Source organism: Oryctolagus cuniculus, chromosome 13 (assembly GCF_964237555.1).
Source record: "Oryctolagus cuniculus chromosome 13, mOryCun1.1, whole genome shotgun sequence".
Lineage (NCBI taxonomy): Eukaryota > Metazoa > Chordata > Mammalia > Lagomorpha > Leporidae > Oryctolagus > Oryctolagus cuniculus.
Window position 1 is genome coordinate 105,929,402 of NC_091444.1, and position 16,983 is coordinate 105,946,384.

Below are 16,983 nucleotides of genomic sequence, written 5' to 3' on the forward strand. Positions count from 1 at the left end.
CCCTGGAGGTCAAGGGCCGCAAGGCAAAAGGCCAGAAAGGGAAGAAAAAGGCCGGCACACCTCGTCCCAGGCTCTTAGTCCACTTTCAAAGGGGAGTGGTTAATGAGCCTGATTGGCCGGTGGGTGCTCAGGTGTGGCCAGGTAGGGTGTGGGGTCACCCAGGGGCGTGGCGAAGGCGTGGTCTTCCAGCTCACAGACCTCATCAGTTTTATCCTGTGTGCCTGCCTGCATCAGGTGTGGCGAGCTGGGAGACCTGTTGCGCCGCCCAGTGGGGGATGGGTTTGGGCGTGCAGGTGCAGCAATTTCGGCTCCTTGTTCCCTGGCTGTCCACCTGCCCGTGTCTTTATCATCCTGCCCGATTCTGGGGACCACCCTGCGGCCAGCTGGACATGGGATGTTACTTAGATGGTGTCCCTGGTTCGATGGATGGCTGGTGGGCGTGTCCCACCTTGACCTCTGACCTTAGCCTTGGAGTAGCTGGCACTGTGAAACAGACTCAGCCACAAGACAGTCCTCAAATGCTGCTAACCAAGTACCCATCGTGTGCCTGAAGGGAGAGAAGGAAAAAAAATTTTTTTTAAGATTTATTTATTTGAAAGTCAGAGAGAAAGTTACATAGAGAGGAGACAGAGAGGTCTTCCATCTGCTGGTTCACTCCCCAGATGGCCGCAATAGCCAGAGCTGCGCTGATCCGAGGATAGGAGCCAGAAGCTTCCTCTGGGTCTCCCACGTGGGTGCAGGGGCCCAAGGACTTGGGCCATCTTCTACTGCTTTCCCAGACCATAGCAGAGAGCTGGATCGGAAGTGGAGCAGCTGGGACTGGAACCAGCACCCACATGGGATGCCACTGATGTAGGCAGGCATACAGGTTAAAATTGATCAGGTTTGTGAGCTGGAAGACCACGCCTTCGCCACGCCCCTGTGTGACCTCATGCCCCTAGCTGGCTACACCTCAGCGCCCACCGGCCAATCGGGTTCATTAACCACTTCTCTTGGGAAGTGGATTAAAAGTCTGGGACACAGTGTGTCCACCTCTTCCTTTCCTTGGCCTCCTGCCAGTGTGGGCTTGCTGCAGCCCTGCGCCTCAGAGCACATGGCCTTCGGGCCACCCGCCCCACGCTTCCTGGCCTGGATGCTCCTCCACGTGGCTGGTTCCTGGCACTCGTATGAACCCAGAGTTCCCTCTCTCCTTTAGACAGGGCCTCACCCCCTGTGCATCTTTCACACTGAATATGCTGGTATTCAGAATTCTTCTCTAAATATAAGTCAAGAACCCACACGGGCTTATTAATATTGGGAACTTATTAATAAGCACAGGTGATATCGTATGGCACCCCAAGTTTCAGTTTCATATGGTACCCCAGGTGAGACTTTAGGGGGCCATATTCTGATATATTTTAGGGGGTCAATCACAATTTTACCAACACTGCAGGTGGCAGCTTTACCCACTATGCCACAGCACCAGCCCCAGGACAATCTTAAAATTCAGATCCTAAAGCAAAAATGTGTTTTAACTGGTTGGGGTAAACACAAGGGAAAAGGATAGCAGCAGGCACCCAGAGGATGGGCTACCTTTGGTATACCAGATGCACCTGCCGTATCCTCGTTGTCGGAGCAGCTGCCAAGACTACGCTTTGTTCTGGGCCAGTGCTTTGCTGATGGCATTCTTTCCATCCTGCTCACCTGGGAAGCCCTTGGCTAAAGCCACTGCTGTGGAGTAGCAGAGAAAGCCGGCGCCCCGGGTGGGCGCCAGTGTGAGTCTTGGCTACTGCACTTCCAATCCCTGCTAACACGTCTAGGAAAGCAGTGGAAGACGGCCCAAGTCCTTGGGCCCTTGTACCCACATGGGAGACCCGGAGGAAGCTCCTGGCTTCAGATGGGCCCAGCTCCTGCCGTTGCAGCCATCTGGGGAGTGAACCAGCAGATGGAAGACCTCTCTCTCTCTCTCTCCCTGTCTCTGTAACTCTGCCTTTCAAATAAAGAAATCTTTAAAAGACTGCATATTCACCATGGGAATTAGCATGTATTCTCTCTCTCAAGCTGGGAAGCCTTCCTGGAGGAGGTGCTTCTCCGGGCTGTCTTCGAAGAAGGAATGAAGGTCGGGCTTGTAAACAGAGGCTGGTTTCTGCCCTTGGACAAGAAAGGCCAGGCCTTTCAAGGGACGGCAGAAGGGAGCCCAGGAAGGGAAAGCTGGCTCCTGCGGCCGTCTCCTTACTGCCCCAGCTGAGAGGCGTCCTGCTCCAGAGGGGAAGGGTGAGCTGCCCCACAGGAAGTGTGGGTCGGTGCCCACTGTGTGTCAGCAATAAAGAAGGTAAAACCAGCAACTCTGAAGCCAGGGGAAGGGGGAGGAGGAGTTCACGTAATCATCTGTAATTATTTGATTAAAATTAATGACATTGCCACACGATTAGGAAGATTGTGGAGTTACAAAATGTCAGGTTATGAGAGGTTTTTTTTCTGGATAATTTACATGACTTAACAGTGAGCTCTTCAGAAGAAAGGTTCCAAAACTTAGCATAGAATCACTATTGAAGCTTTTGCTAGAAACTGTGTATTACAAACATGGGAAGACATTTAAAAATGTTGCAACTTAAAAAAAAAACTGCAAGAAAATGGGATCTTATGTTATGTTTAGAGAGAAACTGTAAACATATCCACTCAAGCTGGAAAAAAAAAATCCCAATGATCACTCTGGAGTACCATCTGGTATACCACCCAGCATATTTGGTGCTGTGCGGAAAATCGGTAGGAGTTTAGGAAAACACGATCCTAAGCTGAAGTTGGTTATTGACTAAGCTAGAGAAATGGGAGATGTCAGTGACAGGCAGAGGAGGGCAGGGAGAGAAGCGATAGCTTAAAACAGAAAGGCCGAGTCAGGAGTGTTCATTGATCGCCAGCCGTGCTGTCGGCTTGAGGCCAGTTATGGAGAATCACAGGCAGATCTGTCCTGCAGCCGGGCAACAGGAACCTGACCACCAGGCGTCTTTCTGAAATGAGACATCTTTGTGAAACAGGACAAATCCTGGCGTTATTTTTTCTTAAGCAGTTTACACCTAAATGTCAACATCTCCTAGCAAAATGTCTCTAAAAATAAAATCCCCAGCGTCTTAGCCTTCCTTCCAAATAAATGAAATCTTGAAAAATTCATTCATCCACTTACTAAGTATTTCTTTGTAAACCTGCTATGAAAAACAATTTAGTAAAAAAAAAAATGAAGTCGGGGGACCCCAGTTTCCCAATTTCTGCACTTAGTACAAAGCTGCTGTCCGCAAAGCTACTACTACTGGGTTGAAAATAAACGCATAAATCAATGGGATAGGGCCTGGCTTGTGGTGCACTAGGTTAATCCTCCTCCTGTGGCGCCGGCATCCCATATGGGCGCCAGGTTTTAGTCCCTGCTGCTCCTCTTCCAGGCCAGCTCTCTGCTGTGGCCCGGGATGTGGAGGATGGCCCAAGTGCTTGGGCCCTGCACCCCATGGGAGACCAGGAGAAGCACCTGGCTCCTGGCTTCGGATCAGCGCAGCGCGCCAGCCATAGCGGCTATTTGGGGGGCGACCAAACAGAAGGAAGACCTTTCTCCCTGTCTCTCTCTCTTACTGTCTATGACTCTACCTGTCAAATAAATAAATAAATAAATAAATAAAATCTGTTAAAAAAATGGGATGGACTTGAGAGCTCAGAGATCCATACACTTAAGGCCGTCTGACCTTAAACAGCATGCAAAGGCAATTCAGTGGGGGAAGAGACCAATCTCTCCAACAACTGGGACAACTGGGTATCTACTTGCAAAAATGAAATCCGACACCCTTTCTCATTACCCAAACATGAACTCAAATTGGATCAGAAGCCCGAACGTAGGAGTGAAAAGTGCACAACTCTTAGAAGGAATCAGAGGAATAAGTCGCTTTCTTGTGCGAGGCAATGATTTTGCTATGGGAAAATGTGTGTCCCAGTGTTTAGTCCAAGTCCCAGCCCCCACACAAGAGTAAGAATTCAAAGCAGAGGCATTAAGTGAGGTGCCCAGACGAGAGCCGGGTTTGCCTAAAGTGAGAGGGAATGAGGATACGCCCACCTCCACGAGGACAGACACCTGTCATGGGGAGGGCCATGTGCCGCCTGCAAAGGAGGGAGCACCTGCAAAAAGGTGACAGGAACCCAAAAAACGGGCCCCTCCCCTGCGCAGCAGTCCCCTCCTGGGGTAGCAGGGTGGTGCTCTAATTGAACATACAAACAGGGTGGAGTTGGGCGAGGTTTAGTGTGTGGAAAAGTTCTCTGGGAGTTTCCTGGCACCTCACGCGGAGTTTACCATCCACAAGTCCACCATGGCGGTGCCTCCTTCCTAGTGCTTCAGGGGAAAGTGGGAGTGCAGGATTGGCTGTAAGGGGTGGAGTTACCATGCAGGGCTGCAGAGAGGGAGTTGGGGGAATCCCCCAGCTCACGGATCCCTAACTGCCTACCGAGTTCCCCCCGCCAGTGTCTCAGCCATGACAACAAAGGCATAAACCAGAAAAGCAAAAACTGAGAAACTGGCCTTCGACAGAAATTAAAAATGTGCATGTCAAAGATACAATAGAGAAAGTGAAAATGATAGCCTGAAGAATGAGAGATTATATTTGTAAGTCTTCTAGTTGGTGAGGGACTTCTATCCGGAATACAGTATAGAAAGAACTCTTAGAACTTTATGAGGCCGGCACCGCGGCTCACTAGGCTAATCCTCTGCCTTGTTGTCGCTCCCCCTCTTCATGGAGGAACGACACAGGACCCTGCGCTGTTCTTTCGTCTGCTCGGCCCTCCCCGGGTTTGCTGCTGGTTCTTCCCGGGTTGGCTACTATCCCTTCCACCTCCGTGGAAGGGCAGTTCCCCCTGGCCACATTCCCCACTTCCGCAGGGGAGCGGCACACCGCCGGCCGGCTCTCTCGGGGGCTGCACAGGTGTTTCCCTTAGATGTTCCTGGTGCATGCCGTCTCTCTCCTCCTTTATAGTCCTCCTCTGCCAATCCTAACTCGGCTGCCCACACGCCGAGCACGCCGCTCTCCTCCAATCAGGAGCAGCTTCTGCAGCTTGTCAAGTTGGTGAGAGGCAGCTGGGTAGAAGCTGTTTACCTCTCTCCCAGCGCCATATTGTGGGAGAGCAGATGCATAGAATAAGTCTTAATTCCAGTAACAGTATAGTCCAGTCCGGATTGCTCCCCACACTTGTGGCGCCGGCACACCGGGTTCTAGTCCCAGTCAGGGCGCCGGATTCTGTCCCGATTGCCCCTCTTCCTGTGTGGCCAGGGAGTGCAGTGGAGATGGCCCAAGTGCTTGGGCCCTGCACCCCATAGGAGACCAGGAGAAGCACCTGGCTCCTGCCTTCGGATCAGCGCGGTGCGCTGGCCGCGGTGGCCATTGGAGGATGAACCAATGGCAAAAAGGAAGACCTTTCTCTCTCTCTCTCTCTCTCACTGTCCACTCTGCCTGTCAAAATAAATAAATAAAAAAAAAGAACTTGACATGAACTAGAAGAAATTAGAATAAGCATTTGTGCAAAGAAGATATACAAACAGCCAATGAGTGCTTGAGAAGACACTCTGCATCACCAGTAATCAGGGAAATGCAAACTAAAGACACAGAAATGGACTTCACACCCACTAGCATAGCTATAATAAGAAAGATAAACAGTAGCGAGTTGGCAAAGATACAGAACAGTTATATGTAGCTGGTGGGATTGTGAAATGGTGCGGACATTTTGGAAAACGGTTTGGTAATTCCTCAAAAAGTCACACATACAGTTTGACCCAGCTGTTCTACTCCTAGATACATGATCATGGGAATTCAAAGTCCCTGGCCACATAAAAACCTGCATGTTAGTGCTCATAATCACATTATTCATAATATTCCCAAAGTGGAAACAACACAAATACCAATCCAACGATGACAAGCGAAATGCGGCATATGCATACCATGGAATATTATTCAACCGCAGACAAAATGAACTTCTGATACATGACACAGTGTGAGTGAACCTTGAAAATATGCTGAGTGGAAGAATCAAATGTGAAAGTGCAAAAGTGTGCCGACTGCATAATCCCGTTGACATGAAATGTCTGAGATAGACAAAAACATGGAGAGAGAGACCAGCAGTCGCCAGGAGCAGGGTGAGGAGACGATACAGAGGGCCCACCCACGAGTTTGGGTTTTCCTGGGAGGTGATGAAAATGTTACAAAATTAGGTTATGGTCATAACTTCACAACTCCGAATACTAAAAAAAAAAAAAAAAAAACCACACAAAACAAAAAAAAACAACACCTGAATTACGCATATTAAAAGGGTGGACTTTGGGGCTGGCATTGTGGCATAGAGGTGAGGCAGCCACCTGTAATGCCAGCATCCCATATGAGCACCAGTTTGAGTCTCTGCTGCTCGCCTTCCAATCCAGCTCCCTGTAAATGAGCCTGAGAAAGCAGCAGCAGATGGTCCAAGTGCTTTGGCACCTGTCACCCATGTGGGAGACCTGGATGGAGCTCCGGGCTCTTGGCGTCAGCCTGGCGCAGTCCCAGCTGTGGCTGTTTGGGGAGTGAACAAGTGGCTCTGTGTGTGTGTGTGTGTGTGTGTGTGTGTTCCTCAAATAAATAAATACTTATATTTTTTAAAAGATTTATTTTATTTATTTGAAAGACAGAGTTACAGAGAGAAGTAGAGACACAGAGAGAGGTCTTCCAGCCTCTGGTTCACTCCCTAGATGACCACAATGGCCGGAGCTGCACCTATCCCAAGTAAGAAACCAGGAGCTTCCTCCAGGTCTCCCACGTGGGTGCAGGAGCCCAAGGACCTGGGCCATCTTCTACTGCTTTCCCAGGCCACAGCAGAGAGCTGGATAGGAGTGGAGGAGCCGGGACTCGAACTGGCGCCCATAAGAGATGCTGGCGCTTCAGGCCAGGGCGTTACCTGCTGCGCCATGGCGCCGGCTCCATAAATTTTTTTTAAAAGGGTGAACTCTATGGCATATAAATTATATCTTTAAAAACTGTTTAGAGCACTTTCTCTCTCTCTTTTTTCTCTCTCTCTTCCTCTCTGTCTCTCTCTCTCTTTTCCTTCTTCGCCCCTTCCCTCCTGTCTGTCGGGTTTCCCCCAATAACCTCTTTCCCTTACTCTGGTGTTCTGTGTGTTTAGTGACGACCTTACACAGAGTCACTCCATCTTGTGTCTGGATGAGCTCTAGTCACTCCCTTTGTCCCTGAGTGTTCTCTGTTCTTTTTTCTAACCAGTCCCACAACTGCTATCCACTCACAAACTAGCCTTGTAAGAATCCTATCTGTAAGTGTAGAGTCAAAATCAAAATGGGGCAAGTGTGGCTAAAAGCTGATTGCAGATCTCCTGCTTCTGTACGTATTAGCTTTGCTTGCTAGTGGCTAAGGGTGCATCTTGTGAAACTATGTGGGCCCAAACCCCGAGTTACTGGAAAGCGCTAAGCTGGCGCATCAGATTTTTTTTTAATAAAAATTGGAGTATATAAAAAAAAACTGCTTAGAGAAAGCTTACTGGGGGGCCACATACTGTGCTTCAGTTAAAAAGCTGATTATAAATGTCTCAGCAACTCACTTTGTCACATTTGTGCACAAATTGTGGACATTTTATATAAATCATGTTTCTGACAAATGTATATTATTTAAATTTAAGTGTTGAAAGGATGCCTTCTTTTTTTCTTTTACCTTTTTTTTAAAAGATTTTATTTATTTGGCCGGCGCCGCGGCTCACTAGGCTAATCCTCCGCCTAGCGGCGCTGGCACACCGGGTTCTAGTCCCGGTTGGGGCGCCGGATTCTGTCCCGGTTGCCCCTCTTCCAGGCCAGCTCTCTGCTGTGGCCAGGGAGTGCAGTGGAGGATGGCCCAAGTGCTTGGGCCCTGCACCCCATGGGAGACCAGGAGAAGCACCTGGCTCCTGCCATCGGATCAGCGCGGTGCGCCGGCCACAGCGGCCATTGGAGGGTGAACCAACGGCAAAGGAAGACCTTTGTCTCTGTCTCTCTCTCTCACTGTCCACTCTGCCTGTCAAAAAAAATTTAAAAAAAAAAAAAGAAAAAAAAAAGATTTTATTTATTTGAGAGGTAGAGTTACAGATACAGAGAGAAGTCTTCCATCTGCATTTGGCTGGAGCTGAGCTGAGCTGATCTGGAGCCGGGAGCCAGAAGCTTCTTCATTCCCACGACGTGTGCCCACACCGCCCAGAGGACTGGAAGGTGGCCTGTCTGAAGAAGTTTGATGCTGAAGGGGTTGCTGCATTTCCTGGTCTGCAGACATTCTGTGGATAACTTTTTCGATCTGCCAGAGTTCTGGAAGCAGCAAGTCCTTCATTCCAGCAGGGTTCCGACAGGGTGGTCAGCCAAAAGAGGAAGGGAAACTGTGGACTTTCATTTTCTCGGTCTCTAAAATGTGTAGAGGTCTCTGGAATGACACCCGGGCCAGTGCTGTGGCTCAGCGGGTTAAGTTGCTGCACGCAGGGTGCCGGTTCAAGTCCTGGCTCTTCCACTTCTGCCCCAGCTCCCTGCTAACGTTCCCTTTTCCGGCTCCTCCGGAGCTCGGGGGTCCTCCCGAGGACTTCCTGGAGTGAGGGAAGTCCCCAGAGTGGCGGTGGCTGACGGGCCGGGGCTTCTCTCAGCAGCAGAGCTGGGAAGCCAGTCCTGGCGGCACCCGCGATGAAGCCCACATGCACAGCCTTGGGTCCCTGCTGCGTGGACGGGGAAGCCAAGGTCTCACGTGTTCCCTGAATGTGGTTACTTCTGTCCTTACATCAGACGCGCCATTCCTGTGCTCTGGGGCCAGCTCTGGGGGTCCTAACTGATGTGATGTTCAGGTCTGCCCATAGCAACCAGGCTGCTAGCTGCAGATGGGGAAACAGGAGTGGAAAGGCGGCCATCTGCTGCCAAGGGTGATTCTAACATCACAGTTGTCCCTTCTACACCAAACCCACAACCTAGTCCTTAACACCCGGCCCTAGGTGCCCATGAGTAGGTGAGTCCCTCCTCCCAGACACATTGAGGGATGTCCTGGGGGAAGGAGGACCCAGATCCCACTCGACCCTCCGTCTGCACACGGAGCAGGCCCCCTAAGAAACATGCACTCGGTGACTGGGAGGCCAGTTGTCCAAGTGCCCAGTCATCGCGTGAGTATGTTGCCAAGACTGAAGAAAAGGGGAGAAAAGGGATAGGCATCAAGTCACTTTAAAATTGCCTTTTATTTTAGAAGATGCGTATTGGAAATGAAAGCAATACGAAAGTATAGAAATCGAAGTGAGATTCCCTGATGCCGCATCTCCCTTATCTTTCACTTCAGATATCTTTAGATGCATATCTGTGCTGTGTGTGTCATACGTATGCACACCTCCATCACAGGACTACACTGTGCAGGCACTGGCGGAGTGAACCTTCTTTCTCTCCCTTAGCCAAATAAAAATTTTTAAATAATAAATTAAATCCAAAAAATTATTGTGATTATTTTAAATAATTGTCCCCCCCCCACAAAAAAAGAAACCACACTTTATGGCTTGGAAAACCCTAGGTCAGTAGATGACCACCTGAGGCTGCCTCCCAACTTGGACTTTTTTTTATTTTTTTTAAGATCTATTTATTTATTTGAAAGGCAGAGTTAGAGAGTGGCAGAGAGAGAGAGAGAGAGAGAGAGAGAGAGAGGTCTTCCATCTGCTGGTTCACTCCCCAAATGGCTGCAATGGCCGGAGCTGTGCCGATCTGAAGCCAGGAGCCAGGAGCTTTTTCTGGGTCTCCCACATGATTCAGGGGCCCAAGAACTTGGGCCATCTTCTACTGCTTTCCTAGGCCATAGCAGAGAGCTGGATCGGAAGTGGAGCAGCCAGGACTCGAACTGGTACCCATATGGGATGCTGGCACTGTAGGTGGCGGCCTTACCCACTACGCCACAGCGCCAGGCCCAAAATTTGCTTATTTATTTGGAAGGCAGAGTGACAGAGAGGGAAAGAAGGAGACAGAGAGTTCTTCCATTTGCTGATTCACTCCCCAAATGCCTGCAACATGCAAGATTGGGCCAGGCTGAAGCCAGGAGCCAGGAGCTCCAGGGACCCAAGGACTCAAGCCATTGTCTGCTGCCTGTCCGGGTGCATCAGCCAGAAGCTAAATCATACAAAGAGAGAGAAATTTTCCATCCACTGCTCTACTCCCCAAATGCCTGTATCAGCCAGGGCTGGGCCAGTCTGAAGCCAGAACCCAGGAACTCCCTCAGGGTGGTGAGCACCCCCGTACTTGAGCCATCACTTGTTGCCTCCCAGGGTGTGCGTTAGCAGGAAGCTGGATCACAGGCAGGGTAACAGAGACTTGACCCAGGCTTTCTGATGTGGGATGTAGGTGTCTCAGACAGCAGCTTAGCCTGCTGGGCCACAACGTCTACCCTGAATCAGTATTCCAACTAATACACGAACTTGGCCAAGATCTAGGCCAGCAAGTGGGAGACCCAACACTTCCTCGCTTTCTGCCTTCTCCTCCATCACCTCCGGCCGTGCACCTTGGACAAGGAAGACGTCCTGGCCAAAAGAGAGCATTATTTAGTTCTCCGCCCTCTGATATATTCTAAACGAGCAATAGACATCTGAACACGGGAGTTCATTCTGACCGTTCTGTGTCTTTACCAAACGAAGCACACTCGAGCATACTGAAGGCTAAATTCTCTGGTGCTGAGCCTTGCTTATGTACAGTTTTGGGTTCTGACTCATTTTCCGTGGGACACAGTCTATTTGAGGGATGTTAAATTTACTGATTTCCCAGCATGTTTTCCCTGTAACCTTATACCCGTGCCTACCATCTTCCCGTCTTTATATAGCTCTTCCTGTTCATGCTAAGGATGGCAGTGTGCACAGCTGATATTCAGCTCATGCCCACTGCCACAAGCAGACTGGATGGTGATGAAATATTGAAATGCTTCCATATTTTTTGGCCAACATCCCACGGGTTTCAAGGCCTCCCAGCTTCCCTGGCCTCACCGGTCCCCTCATCAGCACCCCTGGAAATCTGCAGCACCCAGAAACCACAGGGAGCGCCCTGCTCTGAGACTTCAAACCCTCCTGATTCACTGGTGCCCTCTCCTTTTGATCACTAAATATTATATTTTTAAAAAACTTTTATTTTGGGGGCCGGCATTGTGGCATTGCTGGTAAAGCTGCTGCCTGCAGTGCTGGCATCCCATATGGGTGCTGATTCGTGTCCTGGCTGCTCTGCTTCCAATCCAGCTCTCTGCTATGGCCTGGGAAAGCAGTGGAAGATGGCCCAAGTGCTTGGGCCCCTGCACCCTGAAAGAAGCACCTGGCTCCTGGCTTCTGCTTGGCTCAGCCCTGGCCCTTACAACCATCTGGGGAGTGAACCAGCAGGTGGAAGATCTCTCTCTCTCTCTCTCTCTCTCTTTCCCTCTGTAATTCTGACTTCCAAATAAATGAATGAAATTTTTTAATTATTTTTAATTTTTTATAAAGATTTATTTTATTTATGTGAAAGGCAGAGTGGCAGAGAAAGTGAGAGACATAGAAAGAGATCTTCCATCCACTGCTTCATTCCCCAAATGCCTGCAACAGCCAGGGCTGGGCCAGGCAGAAGCCGGGATCCAGGAGCTCCATCCAGGTCTCCCAGGTGCTTGGGAAGTACCTGGGCCATCTGCTGCTGCTTTCTGAGGTGCTGTGGTAGGGAGCTAGATCACAAGCAGATGGGAGCAGAACCAGTGCCCACGTGGGATGCAGTCACCACAGACTGTGCCACAACACGGGCCCCACCAAGTATTCTTAATGTTGTTTCTAGGAGCATATCTCGTCTGAGCCTTGCAAAGTAACATTATCAGAATGTGTATGGCTCCTCATTTCATGAATGCCTCGAAGAGACAGTCACTCTCAGGCTGCTATCGTCCTGAGAGCCTGGTGTCTTCTCAAAGACTCTGCTTACCTTCGTGACGCGAGGTGCACGCTGGGAATGTTCTCCCCAGGCCCTCCTTGGCACGCACACATACACGTAGATGCGCGCACATACACAACCTGTGCTACGGGGAGCTAAGTCAAGTTCAACACCATTCAAATCCACTCGCAATCCTTTCACCACTTTCCCACATACATACAAGTTCTCGGAATGAAAAGCTTCCTGTTTATTTACGATGTCGAATCACCGTCTCCACAGCTGAGGTCCACACTCCATATGAAGCCACATTTCTGCTGGTACTTGTGAAACGGAGCCCTGTGCAAACAAATTAAAATGCTTTTCTTTTCCACTCTTCAACAATTGTGGCATATAATCTATGCGGCTTTTGTTGTTAGCTGCAGGAATCTTACTTGAAAGTCATGTTAGAAAGCACATGATATGAAACATTTATCACATTGGCTGCATGTTTTCAACACAGAAAAAAAGCGACCATTATTGTTTTATACTCATCATTATGATTCGGTCTCTTCTTTTAATCACATCTTTTAATTCTGTCTTCCATGAGCTTTGTTTTAATATTTTAATATTAATATTTTGAAAATCACAGTTACAGAGAAAGGGATATATATATATATATATATATATAGAGAGAGAGAGAGAGAGAGATCTTCCATCTGCTGGATCACTCCCCATGTGGCCTCAACAGCCAGGGCTGGGCCAAGCCAAAGCCAGGAGCCAGGAGCTTCATCCAAGTCTCCCACATGGGTGCCGGGGCTCAAGAACCAAGGCCATCTTCCACTGCCTTCCCAGGTGCATTAGCAGGGAGCTGGATCGGAAGTGGAGCATCTGGGACTCAAACTGGTGCCCACCTGGGATGCCGGCATCATCAAAGGTGGCGGCCCCACCTGCTCCGCCACAGCACTGGCCCCTGGTTACGTTTTAAAGTGCACGTGTGGTCATGCTCTCCTCTTCTTCAGATTCTGCTGGGGGGAGTTGCTCTCACTTGGCACAGGGGTTCACACGTCACTGGAGACACCCACATCACGTATCGGAACGTTGATCTGAGTCCTGCCCATGCCACTTCCAATCCAGCCTTCTAATGAGGAAGCCGAAGATGGGCCCTTGAAACCCATCTAGCAGACCTGGGTGAGGGGCCTGGCTCCTGGCTTCAGCCTAGTGCAGACCTCACTGTTGTGGGCATTTGGGGAGTGAATCAGTGGATGGAATCTCTCTCTCTCCCTCTCTCTCTCTCTCTCTCTCTCTCTCTCTCTTTCTCTCCCCCCCCCGCTTGTCTCTTTTGCTGTCTCTGTTGCCCTACCTTTCAAATAAATATTTTATTTAAAAAAAGAGGAACTTATGCTTTATCATAAGAACAATAAATTGTGTCAGTTTGAGGAAGTTGCCATTTATCTAATAAGAGTGACGCTAAAACAGAAATCTGTATTGATTGTAATTCTACATGGAACTATGCGAATGCCTGTTACCTCATAGACTAACCTGTGTTTTGTTTTCCAGGCCTAGAGGAGGAGTATTTATTCAATCATATTGAACTTTGAGGATGATGGAAGAAGTGATTACAAATACCAGGGATTATCACAATTAGCTCTTGGTAGTAGGTTAATTGGTATCCAGTTTTGTAAATTTAATGTCCTTTCTTCATTAAGCATACTATCAGCAAAGGTATGTGATGTGAAAATGTTCAGAGTATGCATTAGACATATTTTTTAAAAAGATGACTCAGTTAATTCGCTTTTTTCCTAACCTAAACATCATGGTGCCCCCAGTTAACTTTGCTGTAGTTTTAAAAATGGAAGTAAGCTTTAATCAAATCCGTCTTTCCATAGAGGTACACGGATATTCTTGTGTACACTTAGAATTAAACGGGGAATATGAATCTTAAACCTTAAAATAAATACTGGAATCTCATATAATGAACCATATCTCTTTAAATTTAGAAATCTTCTTTGAGTTTTCTATACCCTACATATCTGTTTGTATTTCTACTCTTCAGTGACAAAAACTCTGTATTTTTTAAGATGTGCTTATTTATGTATTTATTTGAAAGGCAAACTGACAGAATGAGACAGAGTAAGAGAGAGAGAGAGAGAGAGAGATCTCCCGTTCGCTGGCTCATTCCTCAGATACCCACAGCAGCTAGGGCTGCACCAGGAGACAGGAACTCCATCTGGATGTCCCACATGGGTGGCGGGGACCAACGTCCCGAGCCGGCTGCAGCTGCCCTGCCTCCCTGTGCACATTGGCAGGGAGCTGGACTGGAAATGCAGCAGCCAGGACTCAAGACATTTTGAGTATCCTGTCTGTTTACACTGCTGAGCCCATGTCTGCTGCTGTTTGGTATTCTTATGGAAACCATGGTTACAAGCATTCAGGGAGCGACAGCTCAGCATTAAAGCCCAAAAAGAGAGAGGGGCAGGGGCTTTCAGTCTGCAAAAAATGGATCAAATGCCTGGAGCTTTTTCCCAAGCAGAAAGTTGAATAAATTCCTTGCTGCCTTTAGTCAACAGGCCTCCACTCCCTAATTCTGAGCTCACAGTTTCTGAAGAGCCTAAGGCTTCAGAGGAGATAATTTACCAGGACTGCTTTTAGGGGGATTGGAAATTATGGGGCAGCACTGTGCACAGCAGATTAAGCCACAGCCTGCATCACCGGCATCCCCTATGGGTGTTGGATTGAGTCCCAGCTACTCCATTTCTAATCCAGCTCCCTGCGAATGGCCTGGGAAAGCAGCAGAAGGTGGCCCAAGTCCCCGGGACCCTGCACCCACATGGGAGACCTGGAAGAAGCTCCTGGCTCCTGGCTTCTGCCTGGGTTGGCCCAGGTCATCGCAGCCATTTGGGAAGTGAGCCAGGGGATGGAAGATCTCTCTCTCTCTCTCTCTCTCTCTCTCTCTCTGTCTCGCCTCTCTCTGTAACTTCATCTTTAAAATAAATCTTTTTTAAAACTGTAAATTAGACTGCCTGCGTTAAAAAAATGAAAGCCAGAAGACGATAGCGAGAGTTGCAAATACAGGTGCTGACGTTTAAGGAAAGAGTGGCGTGATGTCGATCTATAGAGGTGACTCCAAGAGGCAACCTCCAGCGATGGAGTTGCTGGGATGACGAAGTGGCCAAAAGAATAAATTTCTAGGTGAAAAGCAACCCCCCAGAATGGGAGAAAATACTCGTCAACCGAGTATTTAGAAACTCACAAGTCAACAGAAAAACAACCCAGATTTTAAAAACGGGCAAAGGGTTTTAATAAATGTTTCTCTGAAGGAAACAGGAGAGTGGCTAACAGACACAGGAAAAGCTGCTCCACACCACTTCCCTGTCTTTGGGAAAATCTAAGTTAAAATCACCATTAGATATGGTTTCTTACCCACTGGATGGTCTATCATCAGAACCCCACAAGTCTCCGGAGACAAAGAGTGGGTTCCGGGCTGCCCTGGGCAGCGGGAGGACTAGGGGGAAATGGGTAGTGATGGCTCTTAAGTAAGTCTTCTTTCTGGGGGTGTTTGAAGAGTGGATGTGGGGGTGACTAACAATCCTGGGAACACCCTAAAAATAACACACTGTACACTTTCAGTGGGGCAATTGTGGGAGAAGTAGTTCTCACTAAAATTTGAAAAAAGACAGTAATAAGTGCTAGCAAGTTTATGGAGAAGGTAGGAATGTAAACTGGTGTAGCCACTATGGAAAACAACTTGGCTGTTCCTCAAAAAAACAAATTCAGATTTACCTTATGACCCAGAAATCCCACTCGTAGGTATAAACACAAAAAAATTAAAAACAGATGTACCTACAAACACGCAGACAGGGATGTTGGCAGAAGCACGACTCGTCCACAAAGTGGCAACTGCCCAGAGAAGCATGAACCGATGAACAGATAAGTAGAATGTGATATAAGGATGCAGTGCGATGTTAGCCAGTAATAGGAAAAGAATTACGTAGTAATGCCTATTACACAGAGATGAACCTCACAAGTGTCGACCCAGTGAAAGAAGTCGGTCACAAATGCCTACATTCTCAGGATCCCATTTAAGTAGTCAGAATAGCCCAGTCTCGGGGACACACAGATTCGCGCTGGCCTGCGTCCGGAGGGAGAATGAGGAAGCGAGTGAGTTAGCGGGTGTAAGGTTTCTTTCTGGGATGAAAGTTTTAAAATTAGATTACAGTGATGTTTGCCAAGCCCTATGAGCAGTAAAATGTATTGAATGCATGACTTAAAGCAGTGAAATTCCCTGTACGTCAATTAAATCTCAATAAAGCTGTTCAAAAATGATTGAGTAGGCGCATTATCTGCACTGCACTGGGGCGTGCGGGACAAGGACAGGACTCCCCCAGCCTCTGTCGCCCTCGGGTTTACTTCCTCTTTCTGCTCGCTGTGTTCTCTGGCATCCTCTGTCCCGTGGCACGACACATTTCCCCTCCCTCTTCTTCGAAACTCTGTTCCTTACCTCCTTCCTCAAATTGTGTCTCATTCCTTGAATGATTTTTAAAGATTTATTTTATTTATTTGAAACAGTCACAGAGAGAGGTAGAGACGCAGAGAGAAAGGTCTTCCATCTGCTGGTGCACTCCCCAGTCGGCCGCAATGTCCGACGCTGTGTCCATCCGAAGCCTGGAGCCTCCTCCGGTCTCCCACGCAGGTGCAGGGGCCCAAGTCCTTGGGCCATCTTCCACTGCTTTCCCAGGCCACGGCAGAAAGCTGGATTGGAAGTGGAGCAGCCAGGACTCAAACCACCGCCCACATGGAATGCCGGCACTGCAGGCGGCAGCTTAACCCACTATGCCACAGCCACAGCACTGGGCCCCTTATTCCTTTCAAAGACCGTATTTCTTAAATCAAATATATGTCACTTGTACTTCAATGAATGAAGTTGAACCTTCCCATTTTTCCCTATAAAAGTCGAAAACCTACGTTTCCACGTTGCTTTTTCCTCTTTCTGGGTGTCTGGGATTGTTGCTCTAAAGCTTGGAGTGTAGGGGTGGGCATTGGAGCAGTGGTGAAGACCCACTCGGGACACCCGCGTGCCGTATCAGGGTGCCTGGATTCGCATCCTAGCTCTGCTTCTGATTCCG

The 16,983-nt window shown here is 48.7% G+C and overlaps 1 long non-coding RNA gene across 1 annotated transcript in view; it reads right to left on the minus strand.

Annotated features, from left to right (window-relative positions):
- Positions 1–12,113: 12,113 nt before the first annotated feature.
- The window catches only part of LOC127483604 (uncharacterized), a 51,341-nt gene continuing 46,471 nt past the window's right edge, over positions 12,114–16,983 (minus strand). Inside the window, exon 3 of the long non-coding RNA XR_007910045.2 lies at positions 12,114–12,217. This is a non-coding gene — a long non-coding RNA (uncharacterized lncRNA). The remainder of the gene's footprint in view (positions 12,218–16,983) is intronic.